At 39.8% G+C, this 24,674-nt stretch overlaps 1 protein-coding gene across 4 annotated transcripts in view; it reads left to right on the top strand.

Moving 5' to 3' along the window:
- Nucleotides 1–24,674, top strand: part of LOC118173894 (protocadherin alpha-C2-like) — an 81,333-nt gene that overhangs the window by 44,526 nt on the left and 12,133 nt on the right. The window lies entirely within an intron of this gene.

Genomic DNA, 24,674 nt, shown 5'->3' with positions numbered 1-24,674 from the left:
AAAAGAATAGCAAAACTGGTTTAGGATCTTACCAATTTTGCCCCATTATTTTTGCAAACCCGTCTGAATGCCTCCTCTTATTTTCTGCAGTTAAATTGAACTATTGTTTGTTTGTTTGTTTTTCAAATTCTTCTTGTACCGATTGAAGCAAATTGAACTCAAATTTGTGCTTAAATATAAAAATAAAATGTAATGAACAATGCATTGAACAGAGTCCCACCACCACAAGCAGTTCTACAAGGAGTCTGCAGAGATGCATAGTGAGCTGATTCCTTACACTTGTCCCAGCATTCATCATGTACGTGTAGGCATGGGAACACCTTAGCCCATTGCTGCAAGACAATACAGCAGCTATTTCTTTCTTATCACCTAGGAAAACTTCATTCCCTTACACAAAGTCATTCTGTCTCTGGCATTCCTGCTCCCAGCCAGTTTAACCCTTTCTGCAATCAGGCCTTCTTGCCCTCCATGCTAGGTCACTCCTTGGTCATGAATCACCATTATTGAGCAGTTACAATTTTAATTTCCCTTTTATTTCCTAGCTGTTTTCATTGACTAGTACATAAAATAATATTTTTCTTGTCAAAATAAATGACCAAAAATACATATTAGGATGTAACTTCATTTACTCAGCCACTGACTGATGACTTTACAGCAGTCACTAAGAGTCTAGATTGAGTTAGAAAAAAATATTACCTATATCTTTGCAGTGCTGGCAATAAAATATTCTCACTTTTTATGTTGGAACAAGAATAGGGATGTACCAGAGCAGCCAGTCACTGGTGTGAGCAGTGGTTTCAATCATATCCAAAATAAGCCGTCAACTTAGACTTCAAAATAAGCTTCAACTGTGAGCTTTGTACAAAAGCTTTGTGATCATTTTGAATCCTCCAGAAATTCAAACAAGGAATGATGCACCTATCACAGAACCAGGTCAAATGCCCAGAAGTGGGTTCTCCAGGAGGAAAGATGTGAGAGCTGTTTCGTTGTTATTTTTTATTTATTTATTTCCACTGCAAAACTTTCCCTTTGGCTTAAATGTGATTTTTACCTGGATAAAGGCCTGAAGAGCAACTTCAGGATTTGTATTCACATCTACAACATACCCATGTACTAATGATGTCTAGCAAAATCTGTATTGGTATCGCAGAAGGCCTATCTGCAAAAATAGATTTGGAAATCAGATGTAATGGGCCCCTAGGCTATAGTTATCTGGTTATCCCGTGGTTTTCTGTCTGTTACAGGTTTTGCAGGAAAACACAGCTTGTTCATGTTATGCAGGGTGTGTAACTGTTTAGCTTACATTCAAAAATGTCACCACAAGTACACTCCAACCTTTACAGAGGGTTTCCCCAGGCCATCAGCTGCACTAGTCATCCTTCACTGAGTGCTTATTGCATTACCTTATTCCAAGGTCAATATGGATGCAAAAATTCACCCAGATGTTTGATTGCTATTAATCAAGATTTCTAATGCAGACTTTCTGAATGTAAATAAAAAAGTAGGATGGTCCTACCTTCTGAAGAGGTCTATTGGCATTTTGGTCACAGCAACCTGTCCCCTAACTGCCCCCTGGTTTTCTTTTGTGGTCTTATTGTTTTAGACTCACTTTGGGAACCTGAATATCTGTCTGAGGTGTAGCACTAATCCTTGGCTGCTGGTGTTCTTTTCCTTCATAACCACATAATAAGGCACTTGTACAATGAATGTATACATGTCACACATGCATCCATAAGTGTCAGTGGCTGTGAAGAATAGAAAAAAACTCTAAGGCAAGCAAGGGAAGAAGCTGGCAGGAGGCACTGTGGGGCTGGGCAGCAGGAGAGGTGGCAGTCCAAGTGCAAAGGCTATTTACAGTGGTCCTTGGACTGGCATCATAAATCATTGTTTCTCTGTGTTTTTTATTTCTAAGTAATGTGTCCAAACAAGCTGTAAGAAATACCATCAGACGCTGAAAATATTTTTGCCATACAGAAAAGCATGATTAATTAAAATGGCATTATAGAGTATCCACACAAATTACAACTCCCTTTTAATCCAGTTTTTGTGAATCAGGTTCCTTGTGAAATAATATCTTTTCCTGCACAACAAAGACTCTCTTTTTTTGTCTTTGTCTGTTCCCAAGAGATCGCTGACCCTGACATAACAATAATGAGCCCTTTTTATGAAGTTTAAAGAAGTATCTATCTCTAATCTTCGTAAGAAAAAGCTACAAGTATTCCTGGTCCTTCATAGCAAACAGATGATTCATAGGGAAAGCTCACTTAGGATTAATAAAAATTACTAAGTTAAATCATGGTTTGAGTACACGATCATGCATCACATTTTCAGCAATTTACTACACTGTTTTAGAATCCCATCTGCAGTTTCCCACGAATAACCTCTTTCAATACTCATTTTTTTTTTTTTTTTTACTGCTTTGGTTCAAGACTTGTGATATTTTTCATCAGGTTAACATTCACAACAGATGGAAAGATGTAACTCATTCTGATCAATTACACTTGATTAAACCAACAAATAAATTTGCTCCTGAAACATCATTTGAATAAGTGGAGTACACCTGTGTCCAGATAAGCTGCTAGATAAGCTATTTATTATCTCTCTTACCATCAGCATATAGTGGCAGCTGCAGGTCTTGGCTTCTAATTACTATAAACCACTTCCAAGCCTGTTTTGTGCATACGTGTTCCATGCAGTTGTTTTAGTCAATTGATTAATCTCAATCAGGTTGTCACTAAACCATTAATTATTTAACAATCCACAATAGTCACAGATAAGATGCCTCACAGACACGCTTTCAGAGAGTTAATCAATGAGAGCATTCAAAGATGATGTCATTGAAATGCTTTAAGAAGGGTGAACAAATCAAGTGTTAAATCAGTAAATCCTTAATTCCCAAGACATCACTGCACTCAAACATCACACGATCTTTCAGCAAATACGTTATTCAAACAAAACCAGGTCCTCATTTGCATGGACAGCACGTTTATTGATGCTATGGCATATTACACTCATGCAGGGGATAGCAAACCTTGATTTAGTATTTTTAAATTCTCTTTACATTTTCTTATGCATTAATCCAATGCTGTGTAGGTTTGTGGTCAGGATCCTTCCCAATGAGGTGGGACAAGAAGTCTCAAAATCTCCCTAGGTGAAATACAGCATTGGGTTTAGCTCCCTGTGGCATCTCATTTGGCCCCCACAAGCAACACAGTGAGCCTATGAAACACAGACAGATTTCTGTCTTTCGCTCTATGTCCTTTGACAGATTTGGCAATTATATCAGACTTCTTACAGGTGGTCACTAATCTGAGTGAACTTTATTTTCTGGATGCCTAGCTCTAAATAACTGGAGCCTAATGTCTGGATATGATGGAAGCTTGTAATATAAAGTAAGGTGAACAGGAATTTTCCTCTAAAGATATAACAGCAGATTTCTGAATAAGTCAGACCTATGCATAATTCAGAGCTCAGACTTAATGGGCATAGACAAATCTGTGTGTATTTCTCTGTGCTCCATACTCTAATCTATAAAACAGAATTGGTAATACAAGTTGCTTTACAAAAAGTCTAAAGATGCATTAATAGCACACATAAGACTCAGGAGAATGATAAGGTTTGCAATGAAAAATAACCAGGAGGTATTTTAAATCCTCTGTTCAATGTGGGCTTTGTGTATGTGCAGTAAATAAGACACTGGACCACACACTGGGGAGAGGTGGGAGGAAGACTTCCAGTCAAAGAGAAAAATGGACCTCATGGAAAAAAAAAAAAAAAGAAAAAGAAAAGCAACTGAAATTTGTAAGCATGAAGCTGAAGACTGAGAGTTTTACTGGAATCTCTGAAGTCCATGACAGACAGCCCACTGACTTTTCAAGGAAACTATGATTTTGGTGTCTGTCCCTATGAGTATGTGCAAGGGAGTAAATTAAGTTGCATAAGCAAGTGCAGTCTTAAGATTTGTCAATTTTATGCTTCTGATTTTGCAGTGGACACATTCTTCTAATTTCTGTCATTTTTGTTTCCTTTTCCAAGGCAATAAGCTGGGCAAGGGGGTGGTAGCCTTGTTTTTTAAAGTACTCTTATGAAGAAAAAAAAAAAGAAGAATGTATATTGCATGGGAATCTACTGACCTCAACATGGCAGTCTTCCATGCTTGGTGCACATGTTTATTCCTTGAACTGGCCAAGTAAACAGCAGTAGTGGTACTGGCTACTGTTCCTCGACAGAAATAAAAAGGAGAGTGAGAAAGGTTATCTGTTGTTTTCACAGCTACTTTAAAAGGCAATGGAATATTATAACCAAGAAAATCGGAGTTCAAGTCTGGATATGGAGAGGACTGTATAATACATACATATGTTTATACATAGATACGTATGTGTGCTTGTGTATATATAAAGTATTTATATAAAGATGAACTCCTTGTGTTCCAACACCCCAAGCCTGATTCTTTCAACATTTGTCATCTGAAGATTGTCTCTCTCATAGTTTTCCTCTCTCTGTTATTTTACCTGATATTCCTTACATCTTGCCCGACTGAATCTTTTGCACTTTTTCCATGCTGGTTAGGGATCTTCCATGCCCGTGAATGCTCAGACTGTCCCAGGGGACAGTGTGCTCTTAGGTTTTATGTTGGGAGCTGCAGCTGTTCTAGAATAGATTTCTGTTTCTCTCAGAGGATGACAGTTCATGTTCCAACCAGATGGAATGCAGAAGTCTGCGGATTAAGCATGGACTTTAGAATCAGTGATGAATACTGATAATTAAATGAGAAGCAATTATAAATAAGGCAAATAAGCAAAATGATAGAAAAGTAAAGTCAGACTTTACTAGGATGTTTTGTAGTGCTGGTTTGGGTTAGAGAACAGTGTTATGGAGGACTGACTGTGGTGAAGTTGTTAAAGGGAAAGGGGATGCTTAGGTGGATTCTAAGAAAAATTACCAAGAACACTGGTGATAGAGTGAATACCTTGATGGGAGAAGGAAATGTTACAGTTGCCTAGTGTATGTTGTGGCGTACACAATTTTGTGTTTCAAGTAGATGAATTCTAGTTGAACAAGAACATTATTTCAGGAGAAGACACATACTTGCAGTGGAACTATATGAGAAGGGCAAGAAAGGAGGCATTCAAGGCTAGGCTGGATGTGGCTCAGGGCAGCCTGCCCAATTGTTTGGCAACCCCACCCAGAGCAGTGGGGTTGAAACTGGATTATCTTTAAGGTCCTTTTCAACCCAGGCCATTCTGTGATTCTATGAATGAGAGCTGGGGCATGAAGTGTAAGCAGGAGAGATTTGGGAAGGGAAAGATTTGGGAAGGCATGGGATCGGGGGGGGGAAACAGGAAAAAAGAATAGGAAGGTGAGCACAGAGGATCTGGGGGAGGGAAAAAGTTGGAAAAACAGGGGGCAGATAGCATTGGGAATGGGGCGGAGTAGACCATTAAGTGAGTACTGAGAATAGGTCACTGGAAGAAAGATTGGCATCCTGAGACTGGGTGATAAATTCTAGTGAAGGGGCCGGAAAGCCACACTTTCTGAACTGAGTTAGATTCTTCTTTTCATGGCGTAATCATTTGATCTCTCTGTACCTCAGCATAACTGCAGAAAGGAATTACTATTTTTTTTCTGTTTGACCTCCCCACTGCTATGATACTGTTCTTGAAATTCAGCAGGCATAACTCTCCAGTAAAAGCTCACAGGGGGCCACAAAACTGTTGCAAAGCTCTTGGCTTCTGAAGTATTTTTCTAAAAATTCAGTTTAAAGATCCTAATAACAGCTCTGACTGCTATGAGACCTCAGCTGTAATGTATTACATATGATACAGCTTTGCATCATGGTCACAAATGGAGAACAATTTCTTCCTAAATGTCAATGAGTTTCTGTTCACTTTCATCAAATGACCTTTCCTACCTTCCATACCTACAGAAAAAGGGGCTAATTGAAATTCCTCAACCAGTTAAGCAGACACCGCAAAGAATGTGTGGGGCCTAAAAGTATTGCTTCTCAGAGACCGATAAAGGTTAATTTACAAATAACATCTCAGAATATTGGTATGGCTTAGCTTTAGCAGCTCATTGATTAAAGCTATAAAAGATAATAACTAATTAGCAACCCAGAATACATAACTGGGATCTGGATTTTTTTTGCAGAATGTTGCAGCTGTTTAAAATGGAAGGAGCTAGAAGATGCAGCTGTGCACATCTGTATCCTATATATGATTTTCATTAATAACCCATTTTCCATCTAATTTCATTAATGCAAATTTCAAATCCAGAAATACCTATGTATCAAAATACCAGCTCTTAGAACCATTCCTTTGTTTTTTAAGAAAAACTGTGTGGTAATGTGTAATATCTAAAGAAGTCAGTAGAGAAGATACAGAATAACCAAGTCATTCATGTTTCTCTTGAAAATTTGCCTTTAAATCAGTGATTTGATAAATTACAAAAATGAAGGTCATAGGATGTTTAACCAGTTCTTAACCCTACATGGTGAAGTATTATAGAGATTTGGTTCACAAACTATTGTAATTGTGGAAAAATCATCCCCATAAACCATACTAAAATAATTATTCTAAAACTGTGGTATCTCTGCCAGCTCAGTAGAGTTCAGGGAAGGAAATTGTGCCAGCTTTCTCATGTAGATGTGGAGCAGCAAGCTATACAGAAATAGAAATAATCTGCTAGGACCATATAAGGCTAAATCCCTTTCTTTTATCTCATGTCAATGACCTTGGTCATTGAATTCTCAAATTAATTCCACCCATTCTTTGAGCCCTTCAAGGTGATGTAGAGTCATCAGTTTTTCCCCTGCACCCAATGCACTTTACTCCCGGAACACTCCCAGTGTACTTCTTACTCTTCTGCTTTTCACTCTGTTTTCTCCATTTTCACCACTTTCACATCTAGTTTGTCAAGTGTGTTTTTCTCTCTTCCTTATTTCTCTTCAACCTTTCACGTAATGACTCTGGTCTCTTCATGCTCATCTCTCCACTATGTCTCCCTTCTGTACAGTTATTCCAGGTTTTCTGAAATGCAAGTCTCTGACTTGGCCAGACATGGCCTTTACAACATTTTGCAGTGAACTAAGAATTTCTTGTGGTAAATGTTTCTAATTTCTGACAGTGCAATGGAAGCACAGAATTTCAAAAGCTGTTTGGTCTGAAGAAAAGCATTTTGAAATCAGAGAGATTTTTTAAAAGACCATGTCAGAAAAATGTAAATTTCTGTATGATAGATGCACCTTGACATTCAGATTATTATTTTTAGAGCTGGTGACTGTTCAGAATAGGAACAATTCTGTTCAGCTGTGTGGGCAAAGAGGGAAAGACATATTTAACAGAAACTGCAGTCATGACATGACTAATGGTAATTTTAATTTCCTTGACTTTATTATTCTTCTCTTAGCTCCAAAAAAACGTGACTGACCTGAAATTGCATATGTAATCTTTATCATGGGGTCTACTACTTTTCAGTGTAAGGTAACTTAGGTGAGATGGATGAGAGATTTTATAGTGTGCAATACCTTAGTCCCTGAAGACTTGGTGTAACAAAAAAAGGACTGATTAGAATTTGAAAAAAGCTCAAGGTCATTTGGTCTGTTTGTCTTGGCAAATTTGATATATTACAATAATGGCCTTGGAAGAGTTTATGCCGCCATAAACTGGAGAATTCTTGATTTCACCAGCTGCAAATATTTAGGGGAGAGGAATTAATCTTTATCATTAGCCCCAGGCAACACAGAATGGATTTGTGCATCTTGGCATTTAGTCAAGTCCCTGTGCATGTGCAGCTCTTCCCTTTAGATCAGGTCCATAGTTCCAGACTGGAACCAGTTGTTGCATTTCCCAAACTGAAGAGGACCATGTCCAGCTTCTGATCTCCACATGGGATGACTGTTCCAGACCAGTATTCTTAAAGGTCCATGTAAGGGTGCTAGCTCCAGCTGAGAAACTACAACACAGGAGACCTACAAAATTTCTAAAACCTAAAATAAAATAGAGTAATAGAAAACAAGAGGCTACTGTTTTTCTGTGATACAGTAATATGAAGCAGAATATCAAACAGAAGACAGTGGAGAAAAGCTGCTGCAGCTCATGACTTTGTCATTTTAAGGAGTGATGAAGTAAGAGATTTTGCAGAAGCAGTTACCAGTTGCTCTAGGAAGCAAGCGATAGTTTCAAGCCTGCTGTGGGTCACAGGGTCTATAAGTAGCCAGTCAGGCTGGGAGCTGCATTTAGACTTGGGATGCTAAGTACCAGGAAGCAGGGAGCACAAGGCTGGTGTTAAGTGATGCAAAGCTGGGAAGAAGGCAAATAACGTTGGCATTCAGCAGTGAGACCTAGGCTTGCAGGATGGAGATGCAGAGTCAGATTCCAGGTCAACTGTGAGGTTTCTATCATGGGTTTCATGGGCAGAACTATCAGCACAAGAACTATGGAGTGCTTGCACAGTGAGTCCAAAACATGTAGAAACCATCGCACACTGCAAGCAAACAGTGGGTTTGCTGCACACCAGTCAAGTAACAACAAATTTCAGAATTGACATTCAGTGTACACTCACTTCTTTAACATTAGAGGGCTTGGCTCTGCTCTGGCATTGCCAAGTAGGGTCTAGTTTGCTACAATTTTTATATTTAGGTTCTAGAAGAAAGTTTATTGAGAGTGACTCCTTGGTCTACCTAATTTATCCTTTCCTATAGTATTTTTTGTTTCTTCAGAATGGATGTTCCAGTTGAGCTTGACAAACATTTTTACTTCAACAGCTGCTACTAGCTCTGTTCTTCATTTTAAGAACAAAGGATCATCTCTGGAAATGTTTGATTACAGTTAGTTTTCTTCTGTCTGTAATGGCCAGCAGCTTGTTAACTCCTTTAAATTAAAGGACAAAAATTCCAGCTCGTTCATCAGCTTTCTCAACTTGATTAATGCACCATCTAGAAGTTTGTCATACCCAAAATGATGCTGTTGCTAAGCAAAAAGGGGGACAACAATTCTTGAAAGTTATATTTAACAGATTGATTCCTAGACATCTGGCAGGAAATTCTTATCTAACTAAAATCATGTCCAATTTTCAGATCTAAGCAACTTTTTCATTTGTCTGACTGTCCATTGCTCCAGGCATGTGCTTCTTTCTGATCCTAGTAATAATATCAACAATAACACCAAAGCTTCTTGCATGCCTACCGATAAATTCTGTAGCTATGCAGAAGACATGGATTTTGATTTCCATCACTATTATTTTCCCAGAGGTTTCAATAAATAAAAAGAAAAATCACTCTTTTACAGCTGTACTACCTTGGATTGTGATCTTGTCAGAATTTATAAGCTGAACAAGTGTTTATCTGATCAGTACTTGGGGAAATGATGGTAATCAAATTGCTTCCACATGAGCTTACAGCTGCTTTATTTTGTCGCTGTTGTGCCTTCCTATTGCATTGTTTTTAGAAATTATTTTATTTTTTTCCTTTGCTGATGTGTTTATTTGCTGTGGTCTCCATTTCTTTCTTTTTAAACTTTTTTTTTTTTTAAGGAAAAAATACTAAAATAATTGTTAAATCAGTCTATGATATTAATGATCTCAGAGGAATGTCAGCCCTGTTATCTCTTGCATGTGTATACAATTGAATAACTGATTGAAAATAAGTGGATAAAATAAGCAAGGCTCTAAGCAATTCAAAGAAATTTTGATTTGTAATGTATTTCCATTGCAAGCAGTGGAAGAAAAAAAGAAGGTGAGGGAATACAGACCACTCTGTGATATTACATCTTCCTCTAATGGATGTCTGCCTGTGTGCAGCACTTTGCTGTGCACAGGGGTCATGAATGTATTTTTCATGTGTTTATTTTTGTAATCTGCATGTCCAAAGAGATAAAACCAGGCATTGCTTTGGCGCCTGTTATTAATATTGCAGTGTGGCAGTGCCTCTCAGGTCAGACGGCACTACACAAAGCCCACAGAAATAGCAAAAGACAAGTCTTGCCGTAAGGAATTTAAGGAAGCAGGACAAGGTCTGGGAAAACAAGAGAGAGGAAATGATTATTATCCTGTTTTAAAAAGGAAAAGAGCCAAGGTGCAGAAAAATTAAAGTTATTTTTGTCAGAGTGTTCTATGGCAAAGGTAAGAATCAGCATCCACCCTGCCCCAAATGCTCTCACTGCAACAGGGGTGAGCAAAGAACATAGCTGCAATCCTGCCTCAGGGCTGTCCTTCCCTGCTCCCCTCCAGCCTCCTGAGCCACAGAGCACCCATTAGGTCAGGGCTTCCTGAACACCCTGTGATTTTTGGTTCAGCCTTTCTTTGCTGTGCTTGTAGGCCATTTGTGTGCAATGTCAGACCTTTAGCAGCTCATGAACCCTGCTTTTTAACAGGCAGGCAGGGGCTGCTTCACTTTCTCCTTGACCACTGCATTTCTCTCTTTTCCATCTTTCTGATCTCTTTGCCATATCCTTGCTTAAGTGCCAGGGTAGAGCTGGGCTGCACAAAGCAGAGCAAGCAGTATTGCAATACTGCATATTTTTCTAGCGCACGTTCTGACTGTTTACAAAACATCAGTCTGAATATGCTGAATATACTTTGAGAGCTAAATTTTGAAATTATTCAGTCATTACTTGTGTGCACTCAGAGGGTGTAATGAGAAATGTAGAGCAGCAACAGAAGCAGGCAGAGGCATCCCCTTCATTATGGTGTTCTAATTCTTATAAAATCAAGGTTTTGGCTGTGGAGGAAATGAATCTGAATGCGGCTTCTCTGCTCTTGCCTTGTATAATTACTGTCACTCATCCCTAAAAGCATCCCCTCTTAGCATATACACAGCTAGCAAAATAAATGGCTTGGTTAGGAAGAAAACAAACAAACAACCTGTGGTCTTGTGGAAGTCCCTGTGCTTTTCTATGTGCTTATGCCTTGAAAAGTAGTGTTCTGCTTCTGCATGCACAGGGAGATGGGACAGGTTCAGAGAAGGCAAGGGAGCCTTGGAGGTTTGTCGAGGCCGTGGGACCTTGTGCCCCAGCTCAATGTGCACTGCCAGGAGGGTTGGATGCCAAGAGATGACCAAAGCCAAACTGAACAACAGCTGTTCATCCCACAGCCACCATCAAAGAGGCTGGAGCTAGAGCAGGGTTTACTCTCACTGGTCTGAATATAATGAAATTAAATTGCTTATATTTTGATCAAGATTTCTACTAGGAATAGAGGAAGTGCTTCATTTGTTGTTGTTAGTGGAGCAGTAGTCTTGAGCCTGCTCCCATGACTTGTTTTTTGACTGAGAAAAGAATCTGTTGAAAAAGCAAGTAAGATGTACCAGCCAGCAAGCAAATTCTGTGCTGATGGATTCACAGGCTCTCTTGGGGTACTTGTGTGATCCCGTTGCATAGAGCAGGATGGGATTTGAGAGGCTGCAAAGAGAGTTCAATCTCCATGCAAAAGTTTCATTTCAGGAATATAATACTGAATCACAAACAAGACAGGCTGCAGCTTAGGTTGGGAGTGGCACTGATTAAATACCTAATTGTGCACTTAATCTCCTTAGGCTCACTTAGACAAGAGCCGGAGAGGTCCCCTCCTTCCTTCTTGGATTCCTCCCTGCAGTGACTAGAGCTGGCCTCAGGTTATAGCTGCTTATCCTGTAATCACGCCTCCTTGGCCTGTTGCATGCTCAGCTAGGTTATTCAAATCTGGAAAAAGAAATACCTAGTTATTTCCAAGTTGCAAACACTGGTCTTCCAGTAATTTCGGCAGGATTTTCACATTCAGACTTTTAACACACTTGGAAATCAAGAAATTACGGAATGGGCTCTAAAACAATCAAGGAATGCCTGAACCTTCTCTAATTCTAATGATTTGATTTTCTGATATCTTTGTTACACATAATAACTTGAATATGATAGCTGGTGTCAACAGAAGAGCAGAAAGCTCTAACAATAAAATTGGAGGAGCTTTAACAAAGGCAGTGGTGGAAAAATGGAAAAACCTTAATTAAAATATTATCATCATAATGAAAAATGCACAATGAAAAACCTCTTCTCCCGGCTTTCCTTCAAACACTGCCTGCAGACCCTAGAGCACTGCATTTAATACACAAAATCAGACTGGATTTTTCATCACTGAGGAACATAACACATTAAACACATCTCAGCATCTGCAGTTGGAAATTACTTTATCCTCCCTCCTGCCCTCAGTTTTTCACAATTCCATGCTGTATTACTTTCCCATGCTCCCAGCAGCAAGAGGCCCTCATTTTGTTGGTGAATAAGGATGTGTGGCTCTGGTGGTGTTTAAGTAGTCATAATTAATGACTACAGTTACTAAATAATTTGTCTTCAGTGTTCACCACACCATTTCTGTTTCCTCTTGTCATCTCACATAGTGTAAGTGGATGGACTGTAACTGTAGGCACTGTCCTTTCCAAATGCCTAAAATCAAATGTATTCAGTCTCATATGGAGGAGAAGCCAAACAACAACCAAAAAAATATCCTGCAGCTGTGTCATGCATAGGCCATCAGCGCAAGAGGGGTAAGAGGGAGAGTGTGCTAGCACCACCATGCTCAGTAGGTTTCCAAGGGATTTATTCTCTCCAGTTATTGTGTGTAATGTCATCTCCTCATGGCAAAAATTACCTGTTCTTGCTGCAAATTTATGCCAGGTAGGTAGCAGTCTCCAATGTATAGCTGGAAATGGAGGAATTATAATAAATGAATAACATTAGTCTCAGATTATCTGCCTCAGTTATTCCCAGACTTTGCTGCAGTTGTAAGAAAAAAAGCACCATGAACAAAATCACCTTTTGCTTTCTTGCCTGCTTTAATTTAGTGTATTTTCTGTGGGGCGAGCAAGGTTAGAGAGTTCCATTAAGAATGCTGTGGTCCACTTCAGATCGCTGTCTTACTCCTATTTTCAGCAGTTAAGTTTGGAGACAGAACAAAATACATTTCTGTTTGTCCAACCTGTAAATCCATATATCCATCTCAGCATACAGACTTTTCAAACTGCAGTTTGATCTGTCCAGGAGAACTGTTAATGGGAAAGAGAGCTACTCACCTCTGGGCTGACAGACAAAATAATTTGATGATCCTAATCCAGTTCTTTGCTGGCAATTTGCCCCGTCAGAGGGAACAATATCACAGATGAACCTAATTGGCAGCCCTAACAGGGAGGCTAGTGGGTCAGGCAGGGCAAATATGTGCAGGTCAGTTTCTGATCTTGTCTGAGGCTATTTGTGAGACAGCATGATTTAAAGCTTGGAACATTTCTGTCAACTTTGTAACTGTTCTCAGTGTAAAATATCTATCAATAGCATACCAATGCTATGACTGCATATTTCTGGATGCATTTTTGTGATGTTTCCAAATTATATAACAAATACAATTTTAAAAGCTTAATTTTCAACAAGGTTCACAATTTTCTTTTTCTTGCCTGGTGTTTCTCTCTATGCCATTCCCTGATGTCAAGCTTTTGTAACAGACGTTGCAGAAACTGCATCTGGGTCCTTCCTATCTATGATGTGAGGTCAGTTCTGACTGGACACCTTTAATAACTTCACTCTAATACTCAGATTTTCCTTCCATTTGTTCATTTCCCCTGGTTAATATGAATTGAACACGAGCTTAAGAACTCTTCACAGTTCCTTCACGTAGATGAAAAATCATCAGAGATAGGATGCAGGTAAAAGTGAAATGCAGGTGTTTCTGCTAGGGGCATGGTTTGCTTTCACTAACTTTCCAGGAGGGCCTTCAGGCACATTCCATTTTAATATTAAAGCAGAGAGAAGGAGGTGGTTAAAGAATGTAGAGCATCTATTTGAGAAAAGCAGCAACAACCCGATGTTAACTAGAGTTGAAATCGCTGCCAAATTGGCTTACAGAGTTGCTAGGAAACCAAACTAAAACCCTGTGCTTTGTGAAGCACAGAGATATCTTGAGCATGACAGATTTTTGCTGCTATTCTTGTTATTTTTGTGGTAGGTGCTGCAGTATAGGGGAAGGAGGAGAGAAGCTGCACAAAGTAGCATTTGGAGGGAGGACAGGGAAGCTGATCTGTTCGCATGTCTGTAGTACAACCTGTGTTACAGGCTTACTGCAAATAATTTGTTATAATAAAGAGTCAGTTCTCAACTCTGGGACAATGGAATACTTCCCGGTTCTTACCCAGCTTGTATCCCATGAGGCATGGAGGCAACCAGCAGGGAAGCAGGAAGGCTTGCAGCAGGGAAGAGCTCACCTGCATTTCAGGAAGGCTGTGTGAACCAAATGGATGGGCTTTGTGTACTCCCATATCAACTTAGACAAGTCTGAGCCTGGGATTTTGGTACTGCTTTTTCTTTTAGTTCTTGACATATATTCTAGTCTTCTCCCAGATCAGCATCATTTCTCTGACAGTAGGACTGTCTGGTTCAAGGAGTTGTTCTGCCTGAAAGGATATGCGTAGGCTGGAGTTTCAATTCAATTAGCTGCTGCTGGGAAGTAATACTGGCACAATGAGAGGGGTAGGGATGCTGCAGACTAGCCTTGATTCAGCTGGGTGCGACTGCATCTTCAGAACAAAGGGCTGTTGTGCTTGTAGAGAAAGAACCTTGTGAAAACATGACAGGAAGAGGAAACAAGAACTGATCTTGTAGAGTTAATCATAAAAGACAATGAAGAGAAAAGGGAAGATGAGGACTTTCATTTATCTGAGTATGAAGAACACAAACAATGAAGGAGATGCTATGTCCAAAATGAAGCACTCATAATGAGTTTGAAAAGTATAGTAACCTCCTGACAGAGTTAATTCTGCTAAAATAAGTTATTTTTTGAAATACATTTATGAACTAGAATATTGAATAGATATCAGCATGAAGATTGTAGAATTCCAGCAGTGGAGACTATGATCTCTGACATTAGAGGGGAGATACAGGTGGATTACATCTACCCTGCACTTGGATGTACATGCATTGCCCCTGCATATTCCAGTAAACTTGGAAAAATAGTGAATACTTCTCCCAGTTGTGCTCCCTGGTTTGCTTCCATGCAGCCTCAAGTATGGATTAGCATTGCAGCAGTCAGCACATCTGGCTTTCTAGTTCAGCTTTGGGGCTACTCAAAAAAAAAAAAAGAAAGAAAAAGACAAAAATGACAATCCAAAGCCAGACAAAAACAGAAGAAAAGAGCAGATAAAATATTAGAGAAATGCAGGTAGATAATGAAGACCAAATTCTTAAAAAATTAAAAAAACAAATCAGCAGAGTTCCTGCCTGCATCCCCTCCATTTCCTGTGCCATTAATCCTTTTAGCTACACATTTTTTGATGATTTCTCAGTATAGAGAAGATGTTTGTATATTAGTATTTCACATCTGGTGAATTCTCCATCTACATATCCACAAAATTTCTTCTGTAATCCTGACATTTACTTGAAAGAGTGGACTGAAGATCTGTGTGGAGAGCACAGGACATACTTAGATTTTGTTCTCTCTGAACCACATATTTTGCTGCTTGTCCTCCCTAAACTGTAGTGGCCTTGTTGCCCTCAGGGATTCCTTTCCAAGCACAGGGAATTTCAGTCCCAGCAGACAGATGACTGGTTCTGTTTATGGTTAGGTGTCTCAGCCTTGCATTGGCATGCCCTTTTTGACTGCATCTGTGAACCACTGAACGCATGTAACACAGAGAGTACCACTACATCCCGTGCTCTAAGAGCAGTCCTAGACTAGGATTTATATGAGACCAGGACTGATATGAAATCTCATTGTTCTCTGTTTGCACTGAAATGTACAGGTTATACTGCCTCAAATTCTCTTCTGAATCCTCAGAACGAGTGAAAACCTTAGGTGTATGTTCAGGCTGTGCTTTCTGTGGAAAGCAAAGGATTTGAGCTCACTGCTCAAGCAACTATTCCCTGCTTATTTGGGTTGACCAGTCATCTTCTCACCTGTTCTCGCTTGTGTTAAAGAACTAAAGCCCTGAGGCTGTGGTGAGGCAGTTTAAATGCTGTTTGGAGAGTCCTAGTTACCTGTATTTTTTTCATATTTTTAACTCATTTATGGAGTATTGGTTGCCCGGTCTTGTTGATTTGTTCCCTTAGAGATACAAACTGCCTAGATGTCCAAACTATTGTTATTTTTTTCCAACATTTCAGCAGTCTTTGATACCACTGCCTGATATTTGGGTAATATTCTGATGGGTTCTGGCATAAGTGGAAAAGATTTCATTGGACTCGTCTTACAACTACATTTAAGGTACAGGATGGAGATCAAAGAAATTAGTAATTAAATCTATGTTTTGCCTTTTGGGCTTAATGACAATAGCCCTTCCTTTGAGCTGGGCAGAACATTATATTTGAGAAGTTGCTTGAAAGCTAATTATTACCAGTCCCATATACAGAGGTAAGTAGTTAGTCATCCAAATATCACTTGATTAAAAACAAACAAACAAACGAAACAAAACAAAACAAAAAGAACTCCTTGAACTCTTTGTTTAAATATTATTTCATTTTTATTTCTTTTGCTTTGATCTTTTTTTTTGACTCACCTTATATGTTGGGTTAAAGGTCAGCTCAGATGCCAAGATAATTAGTCTTGAAACTGCTGAAGATGTATTTCTTGAAACTGCTGAGGAGGTATTCCAGCAGAAAGAGCTTGCTTTCTTCTCTGCCAGATACTGAGTTTGTGGTCTTTGAGGCTCTGCATAAAGTACTTCTACTTTGACAGGGAAACTGAGGAGACAAGAAAGGCCTGTTTGTGTTTTAAATGGCCTTTATTCACTCTGAAAAGTGGCAAGTGTTGTATTTTTTTTATTACATACTGAACATGTGGTCTGAGGCTGTGCAATTCTTATGGTGAAAATGTATAACACAGGAAAGTTACACAAAATAAGGGCAATAGTTTACTATTTCTGAAAAGTGACCAATGGTTGTACCTGTTGGTGAGGTCTCCTGTTTACTTGCAGAAGACAAGTGCTGGCAGGAATTTCTCCCTCCTGAGCAGACCTGCCCAGACAGGTCATCTTTGACCTGGAAGAATCAAGTCTAGCAAGCCACTAGCTGCCTCCTGTGTATGCGTTACTTATTTCTCTTCTGAGGTTGTCGTAAGGAAAAGAATCTCACTGTTATTTGCAGTGTGGAAGTTAGTCCCACCCATCTCTTCACACAGACCCATCATTTCAAGTCACATAGGCTGGATGGTGTAAGTTGCAGTGGAGTCTGGAGATGATAGCTCCCAAATTATAGTAATTACTGATGTTTTTGAGATGCAGAGAGTACATCCTAGCAAATGTTCAACTGGGATTTCAGAATAACTCGGGTACACCTTTATGCTGAGAAAACAATTCGGATGTAGAAACGAGCTTCCAGATGAGAATGTCACTGCCTAATCGGGAGAAACATATTCAGGTCAAGTGCCAGATACAGTTATGCAGCATAACAGAGTTGCTCCACGCAGCCTTTAGGGAAGGAGCATAATACTGGAATGCTGAAAAAGAATCCAGAAACCAGTGCATAGATTTGAAGGAAGCCATCATAAGGTGTTTTTCTGCCTTGCAGACCGTGATTATTGATTACTCGGCTCTGTGATTCAGAGACACGAGCTCTTCATCGACAGGAATTAAATTTGTATAAGCAGTTGATTTCTCTTCAGCAGTCGCTCTACATGGCATGTTCTGTTTGCCACAGATGCCTGGGTACAGGAGAGCACCTGTTATTAAATGCATGATGTAGTAGAGGATATGATAAACAGACCATGAAATTGCATTGGGTCAGTCCTATGCTGACAATCCCAAACACTCAAAACGTAAACCTCAAATAAAAATTGTATTAAAAAACATGATTTTTTTTGAAACACAAAGAATAAGTTTATTTTATTTGCTTTCTGTTGCATTAACAGGTAAAACTAACTTTTTCATTGTGAAACCTGAGATTCTCATGTAATTGCAGAACTACTGATGTGACAAATATTGTGAGAACTACAAATACTGTGAGAACTACAAATATTGTGAGAACTACATAGTGACAAATACTGTGAGAATAAGCAGGATGAACAGGCATGACAAAATTACATGGTGCAAAGGCTGGAGACACAAAAACCCCACACAGACAGAAGAAGCTGTATGAGAAAGCTCAGGTTACACTTTATATTCTTACATTATTGAATTGCGATTACAACAGTCACAAGGGGACCAGCTTGACTCCATTCAGTGTGTGCAGATGATGGCAGTGCCACTTGCTTATAGTTTTTGTTTAGTAATGCAACTTCTGTGCTTTGCCCAGAGCAAAAAACCTGCAGGGAGGCTAATGATCACTGCAGATGAGGTGAAAGGAAATGTGATTCAGTTCAGCTTCTGCAAACAGACACTAAAACAAAGCTGGTTCTCAGGAGGGAGAAGTGGGAAGGATAGCTGGGAGGTATATGAATGGATTCCCGAGTTATTATGGTTGGGGAAAATCGTTTTTATTGCCTTAAGAAAACTGTGGGTTTGGGTGCAGGAGCAGACATAGTTGTCCAAATAGGTGAATTTGAGTCCCTGTATGGATTGGGATCAGTGAGTTTATCTCAGCTTCTTCAGTATGGGAAAAATCATCCCAACTGGCACCATCTGGTATATGCTGGTGAGTGACTGAGGCCCTGAGGAAAGCAGATGAGCAATTCACAGTTTATTTTCAGTATTTATAAACAGTTATTTTGTTGTCACTTTGTTTGCCCCCCTTCTCACTTTTTTTTTTTTTTTAATAATAATTTGTATCTGCATCTCTAAAAACAGTGTCAAAGGAAAAGCTTTCCCCAAAAGTAAAGCCATGATAACTCTTTTCTGCTATTTGTTCCAGTCAGGGCCATATGACTCACGTCAGTATTTGCTACTGAACCTAAATAAATGTTTGTCCTCTCTCCATGTATTGTCCCCTTCTGAAGGCTGACACATCAGCTGTGAGTAACAGGCAGATTTGCTCACTCATAGAGAGATACAAATCTTTTTGCCTGTTCACTGAGTTGTTTCACTAGAGATACAAATTGGATAATTGCTGATGCAAAAATTGTCAATAGCTACTTGCCTAAGATCTGCATGCAGGATTATGCTGCTTTTACAGGAAGTGGTATTAAAATTTAGTGCTAGTTTCAGTAAATATGCACACATTTATGAATACAAAATATAAAATTCATAAACATGTGTGCCTCTCTGATGAGTAGAATGAACTGGATCACACACATCATTTTTAAGCATCCCTTTGCTGTCGTTTCTCCTTGGTACATGATAGATGTGCTTTTACTGCATTTCCGGCAGTCTATAAACCACGGCAGAAATTTCAGCCACTGAGCAGCTGCATGTATGCTTCAATGAAGTGTTTGCTTTTCCTTGTGTCAGCAAGAAGAGATATAAATAGAGATTCTTCCTCCTTGTTGTCATGATCTGTGTTTCTGCTGTCTACCCCAAGCCATTTCTTCTTCAAGTCTGGAGTGAAGGGAATACATTTCACTTAGGTTCAGTGCTGCAGTCATGGATCATAGGACAATATGAGGAAATGTGAAGACTGCAGGCATTTACATCTAGTGCTTAGTGAGACAAAGCATATTAAGATTAATGAAAACCTCCTTTTGCTGCTGCCCAGGCACAATAGCCTTTTGCTGCAGAAGTTGCTTTTTTAAAAAACAAACAAAAACAAACAAACAACCAAACAAAAAACTTTCCTGTGAGGGAATATATTGGTAGAACTGACAAAAATCCCATTTTATAGAACTGCAAGGTTCTGCTGCTGGTCTCACACCTTTGCAATGAAGAATTGCTGCTGCTGCCAGTTTGTACAACAAATGTAGTCAGCTGATGTAGAGGTCTGGTTGGCAAGCCGGTTTGCTTGGCACGTGAAATCCCTGAGTGGGGGAATAGTTTTCCCCGGTATGGCAGGAACATGCATTTATCATTATGTGATCTGATGTGTGAGCTTTATCATGCATCAAACCCCATGGACTTGAGTGGTCTGTATGGATTACAACATGCTGGAACACAATACCCACTAAGCTTCTATTCCAGATACAGACCTCATAATGTAATGAGCCCACATTCTGCCATGACCTGACCTGATAGTGGTGAGACTAAGGAAAGATGCTGGGAAAGTCGAATTTGGCATGGGATGTTCTTTGTGGTGGGAGAGGGCTTGGTCCATTCTCTGAAGTGCAAGGACTAGTACAGGAGGCCCTGGTTGCAGATAGTTTTCATAAAATTACAAATAATGTGGTCTCACCTCATTTTTCCAATGGGAAATCAGTCTTTAAGGTGCTTAAGCATCTGATTTGGCCTGGAGTTCCTGAAAGAACCATTCTCTCTGCATTGTGTATGTTCACCTTTGTCCAAAACTACTGTGGGTAGTAGCAAGCCACAATTTATGCAGAGAATATGTCAATGCATGTACCATCATCACCAGTTTCTTTTCTGAAGAAGAGCCTTGCAGAGCCCTCAGTCTGCTAGTCAGAGACCAATTGCATATTTACATGTGTGTATATATACACAGTTACAATGGGAAAGCAAAAGTTTAAAGGTTAATTCAGTGTTAAAGTGTTTCTGTATGTAGATCCTAACAGATGGTAATTTAAAATTCCTTTTCATGTGAAGGATTCAGTAATCCCACCTTTTAGCCTCCAGAGCTGTTAAGAGCTGTTAAATGTCTCTATTCTCTGACAGCTTGTCCTAGTTACCCGGACATAGGACACATTTCCTGGAATGAAGGTAACATGCTATCAATCAAGATACAGTCTGTGTTTAATTTTCTCCCTGCCTTCTGATTTAAAAGAATCACAGCTATAAGAAACATGAATATTCTCAAATTTAATCAGGACAAGATTATTATTTTTTTTTCAAACTCAGCCTCCTTTAAGCAATATTGTAGAAATAAAGTTCATTTTCCTTACTTTGCTCTCAGACAGCTATTACATTTAATGAATTCATTTCCCAGATTTGATCACGTTCATTTCAAGCCAGTTCTTCCATTTTTACTATTTCCTTCAGATAAGTGAAATGGCAGGCATATTATACAAAAAAAAAAAAAAAAAACTTTCTGATATGTTACTAAAACTGTTTGAGCAGTGCCTTTCTTGAAAGAGAGTTAATTAGCAAATGAGCAATTCATTAGCATCATTTTCAATGAGAAGAAAAGCCTGATCCATTTCTCCAATTGTTCCACTGAAGGAACAATTCTTGGCTTAAAGCATGATTGGGGCTATAAAATGAAAAACTAAACAAATAAAATATAAAGTAGGTCATTTATTAACTGGGATTGTGAGTACTCTATTCTGAAAAAGTTACAGAAATCAAACATTAATGGAGATGACTCTACTGACTCTACCCACTTTTATATGCAGATAATTATTTACGATATAAGTGTTAAGCCTCTAAGACTTTATGTTACCATCTCATGAGCATTTGAGGAAGTGTAGTCCTAGAGACAGTTATGGAGGGGACTTTTCTTAAAATGACTGTTACAATGTTCTGCCCTCCACTCCAATTCAAGTAACTGCCAACTTTGATCTAACATTTACTTAGATAATCATATCTTAATATTCCATGCATGTAATTGTGCATTATTCCCCCCCGCAAGTAGTCCCTGTTAAATATATTTTTGCCTTTACAGAACATCACCTATCAGTTTGCAATTTCATTGTATGTGATCACGTAGAATAAAGTATTGAACAAATCAGGAGGTTCATAAATGCATTCGAATTGTCTGTCAACAGTCAGGCACAGCAGAACTTCATGCAGATCTATTAAATTCAGCAGGATTATACAGATACACATCTGTTGATGTGTTTGTCATATAGTTCATCATATAGTTAAAGCAGGTACTGTCCTCTCAGTTAAGAGAGGACACCTTTGGCTGCAGGGAAATGCAAACAAGTAGAAGGCTTATAGCCATGATATGGTAGGTCCAGACTCCCAGCTCCCAGGGCAGTCAGTCTGGTTCATCTCATCAGTACGAAAATAATCTCCTCTAAAGGTTTAAAGGCCCAAAAGAACATAAATGATCATAATATCCAGATTTATTTACAGCCCAAGAAAAAGTCCTTGAACTATAAGCTTTGCTTCTGCTTGAAAGGGCCAAGCAGTAGGAGAATGAATGTAGGGAGCCTACACAAGGTCACCTCCATCTTCTTGGAGAATGAAGGATTCTGAAAAATAGAGAAATTCTGTAGCATACTTATCCAGGAGGCTTATCATACTGTATTAGCAGTTACCCATCACATTTAATTAAGATTCCTTTCTTGTTGGCATGAAATATTATTAGCTTCATTCATCCCGTATCAGTAAAAAAGAATAATAATGAGATGTGATCCTAACAGGATATGATAGGAAGCTATTAATGTGAGATACATACGGTGGACATGGATGAGTGCTGTGGCTGGCAGAGTCTGTTTTGAGGCCTGCAACATCTTCAGCTTCACAGGGAGGATGGAAGGTAACACCCCTCCGTTAGAGCAGGTTGCTGACTAACTGTTTAGTTAACTACCTTTTGGAGGAGGACAAAGTTTATAGAGATTCAGTGATAAACTAGTCAGACTAGCTCAGCTAAATGTTTTTGTAGGTCTAAATTGATTTTATGCACCCATATAGTATAATTTGCTTTTAAAATGAAGAAATTCCTTGAGGATAACAAAACCAAATCAAACTAAATAGTAATATTACCCTTTCATTCCTTTATTGCCCAGATAGAGAAATAGCCAGTTTCAAATGTAATCCACAAAATAATAGTAAAATTATCTTTATTTGTGATGAGATTCACAGGGAGCCAGAGAAAAGATTCCAACTCATATGTTCAGAGCATGGAGTCACCTCCAGCCTCTGAGAGACAAGACACTGCACGGTCCACTCTCTGTAGCTTTGCATGGTTTCAGGAAGGAAGTTCCAAGCAGAAAGCTTCACACTCCAGTCATCTAGCTGGGGAATTACAATGCTTTGGGTTAGTGGGATGGGAACCAAGAGGAATGGTTGAGGTCTGTATCACAGAATGGCAGAGGTTTGAAGGGACAACTGAAGATCATCTGGTTCAACGCCCCTGCCAAGCAGGATCACCTAAAGCACATTGCGCAGGATGGCATCCAGGCAGGTTTTGAATATCTCCAGAGAAGGAGACTCCACAACCTCTCTGGGCAACCTGTTCCAGTGCTCTGTCGCCCTCACAGGAAGCAAATGCTCTCTAATATTCAGGTGGAACTTCCTGTGCTTCATAAAATCATAGAATATCCTGAGTTGGAAGGGACCCAAAAGGATAATGGAGTACAACAAAGTTTGTGCCCGTTGCCTCTCGCCTGTCACTGAGTACAACTGAAAAGAGACTGGCTCCATCCTCCTGACACCCTTCCCTCAAATATTTATATACATTGATGAGGTCTCTCCTTAGTTTTCCCTTTTCCAGCCTAAACAGGCCCAGTTCTTCCAGCCTGTCCTCATAAAACAGGTGCTCCAGTCCTCTGATCATCTTTGCAGCCTTCCTCTGGGCTCACTCCAGTAGTTCCATGCCCCTCTTGTGTTGGGGAGCCCAGAACTGGGCACAATACTCAAATACTCAAAGTGTGGCCTCACCAGGGCTTAAGAGAGGGGGAGGATCACCTCCCTTGACCTGCTGGCAACACTCTTCCAAATGTACCCCAGGATCCCGTTGGCCTTCTTGGCTACAAGGGCACATTGCTGACTCATGGTCAGCCCACTGTCCACCAGGACTCCCAGGTCCCTCTCTGCAGAGCTGCTCTCCATCCGGTCAGCCCCCAGCCTGTACTGGTGCTTGGGGTTATGCCTCGCAAGGTGCAAGACCCTGCACTTGCCTTTGTTGAACTTCATGAGGTTCCTCTCAGCCCAAGCCTCCAGCCTCTTGAGGCCCCTCTGAATGGCAGCACATCTCCCTGGGGTATCAGCCACTCCTCCCAGCTTTGTGTCATCAGCAAACTTGCTGAGGGTGCACTCCATTCGATCATCCAGGTCATTGATGACTTAAGTTGAACAACACTGGACCTGGTACTGACCCCTGGGGGACACTGGCCTCTAACTAGACTCTGCACCACTAAGCACAACCCTGTGAGCTCTGCCATCCATCCAGTTATGAATCCACTCCACTGCCCACTCACCTAGGCTGCACTTCCTGAGCTTGTCTATGAGACTGTTATGGGAGACAGTGTCAAAAGCCTTGCTGAAGTCAAGGTAGACCACATCCACCGCTGTCTCCTCATCTACCTAGCTAGTCATTTCATCATAGAAGGCTATCTGTAGGCTAAACATAGGTGATATGAAAAAGAAAGAAGTTATCTTTTAAGACCACTTCTTAGGTGTCCATTACTATGCCATCCTTTGTAAGTGCTGAAGCTCACACATTCATTCATGTTTAAAATAGATGCCTCTGAAAGTACTAAAATCGTTGTGTCCCTTTTTATCTCACTACCACTTCAATCATCCAATTACTTGGCTAAAATTACATTCTGATTCAAAAGACTAAAACTGATGCTGCAGGTTTCCATGGTTACTGCCTTTTTATAAATTGTGCTCAGTTATAAAGTGGGGTTTCTCTTTTACCTTCTAGCACTGGGCTTTGGCAGCTGTGCTGGGCTCTTTCTTCCTTCTGCACCAACAGGGATATGGACTGATAAAGTCAGTTTATCTGCAGAAGATTTTCACAGCTGTAAAGACCTGTATGTGGTCAACAGTTCTGTGGAAGGGGACCAAATTCAGCTGAATT

Source organism: Oxyura jamaicensis, chromosome 13 (assembly GCF_011077185.1).
Source record: "Oxyura jamaicensis isolate SHBP4307 breed ruddy duck chromosome 13, BPBGC_Ojam_1.0, whole genome shotgun sequence".
Taxonomy (NCBI): domain Eukaryota; kingdom Metazoa; phylum Chordata; class Aves; order Anseriformes; family Anatidae; genus Oxyura; species Oxyura jamaicensis.
The sequence above is the reverse complement of the archived record's forward strand: the minus strand, read 5'-3'. Positions and strand labels throughout refer to the sequence as shown.